Source organism: Lathamus discolor, chromosome 6 (assembly GCF_037157495.1).
Source record: "Lathamus discolor isolate bLatDis1 chromosome 6, bLatDis1.hap1, whole genome shotgun sequence".
In the NCBI taxonomy this organism is placed as follows: domain Eukaryota; kingdom Metazoa; phylum Chordata; class Aves; order Psittaciformes; family Psittacidae; genus Lathamus; species Lathamus discolor.
The window spans coordinates 26,625,492-26,627,671 of NC_088889.1; positions in this window are offsets into that span (position 1 = coordinate 26,625,492).

Sequence of the window (2,180 nt, forward strand, 5' to 3'; positions counted from 1 at the left end):
GCCGGCTGCCGAACGGCGGGGGGGGGGGGGGGGTGTGGGCTGCCCTGCCGGGCTGCGCGGAGGCTCGGTCGGCCCCGCCGGCCCGCTCCCCCCGCGGCGGAAGGGGCGCGGAGAGCGGCCGGCCCGAGGCACCCGCCCCGAGGTCCCCCCGGTGCCGCCGGTGAGGTCAGCGTCGCGGACACAAGAGCTCTGGGCGCCCGCCCGGCAGCGCTGGGCTTTTGGAGACGTTCGCCGCACGCTTACGTTGCGGTGATGGCTTTGGGAAGGCGCTTGTGCTTGGTGCAGCCAGACCACAACCTGTGCCGTCCGCGCGGCGTGTCGTGCGGGGGTCGGTGACCCTCCTGTGTGGCACGCTGGAAACGGGTTCCTCGGACCGACTCCTCAAGTGTTGGCTGCTGGACTCGGCTGTGCCCTTCAATCTCTTGATGACCACAGTATGACCGATAATAGCACTTGGGGTTTATGCGGGTGATGGACATATTTAAAACCAAGAAACTTGGTTTCAGGACAGCTAGTGTTTCTACATCCTTTGGCATCTTTTGGCAATCTCGTCCTGGGATGATATTCTGGTTAGATTCATCTTTGAGGCTGGAAAGAAGAGGTCTGGTGTAGTCCTTACACTGTGTGTCCCCAGATAGCCTGGGCAACATACTCTCCTTTAGAAAGATACTCCTCCCATTCAGAGTGGTTCTCCCTCCATGCTTCCTCCAGTTCAGGTACTCCCTGCCCAAATGAAGTAAAATTACCTATGATACCTCAAAGTGCTTCATGGCATACCCTGGGCAAACACTTACTCCAAATGCTGGTTTTTTTTTGCATATCATGTATTGTATCATATGTGATGTTGCCGGCTATTAAGTTCAAGTCCATGTAGGTGGCTTTTTTCTTTTTGCTGTTAAACACAGCTAGCCACAGTTGTTTTGCATTTCAATGTTAACATGCAGGCTGCCCATAGAAGACAAAGAATGTGGAGTTCATGCTGATATGCTATTTTTGACTCCTGCTTTGAGACCAAAGAACTGCTGTACAGTGCATATGGACTGTAAAATCACTGCATGGCTTGGAACATCCTGTCAGGAGACCATATGTGCTACAGCATTTAACACAAGTTTGTTTTGCTCTCTGTATTGCTTATGTAACTGCTGCTAAGGTCAGTAAAAACTTTGCATATGTGCAGGCAACCAGAATACCTGATGATCTCACTTGAGAATTCCCTGCCCTTTTATTATAGGTCATTTACACACACTTTTTCATGGATGACCTTGGTGAGCGCATTGGAAAGCACATGAGCCAGCCACTGCCCCTGAAGACTCTGCCTGCCGTACAAAAAGTATATACACCCCATATTTGTGTGAAAACAGTTGCTGTAAAGGCATCTCTTCTTTACACCACTTAATCTTTTATTCCTGTGGTTAACACTGGCTGTTTGTTGTCTCCGTGTTTGTAATGGTTTTTAGCTATTGGTAATTAACGTCGCAAGAATGCTTAATATGGAAAGAATGGATTGCAGTAACCAAACATTTTCTGTGATAATGAGATTTATCCTATAGCCTCTTGATTTGCTATTACAGCTCTTGATTAGCTTGGCATCCATGCAACATTTCAGAAATGAAAGGAAAACTCAATCCTCCTCTTATTTAGCAGTGAACTGCAGAACCAGAACTATAGCTCTGATCTGCTCATCATGGCAAAATGGCATTAAACACCTTTGGGAAGTCCCCTGTGTGTGCTTATAATACACACGCCCATGCCAGAACTCCCAGTGTTTTGTTCATTCAGCAAGGCAAGTTTTCAGTTACCCCTCGTGCTGGGGATTGAATGGCAATTCATGGGCAAGGCTCTGCTGAAACGGAGACGGTGGCTGCCTCGGCCTCACTGACAAGCTAGTTCTGTCAAGGACAACTTGTTTCACATCTTTCTGTGAGCCCTATTTAGAGGCTTCCCAGGTAGGCCACAGGTAGGAGGTCCTGGACCGTGTTTGAGGGATCTGTGCTGTGGTGGGTAGGAGCACATTGCTCTTGGCTTTTCTTTCCAGCACTGCCCTGGAGACTCAACTAGCTTGATTGCCAAGTTACTATCTTTCTGCCTGGGTTCTCCCTTTCACAAAATGAGGACAGTCAATGCTCACCCACCCCATGGCAGTCTTTCAAGGTGTAGTTTATTGGTATTTTAATCACTGC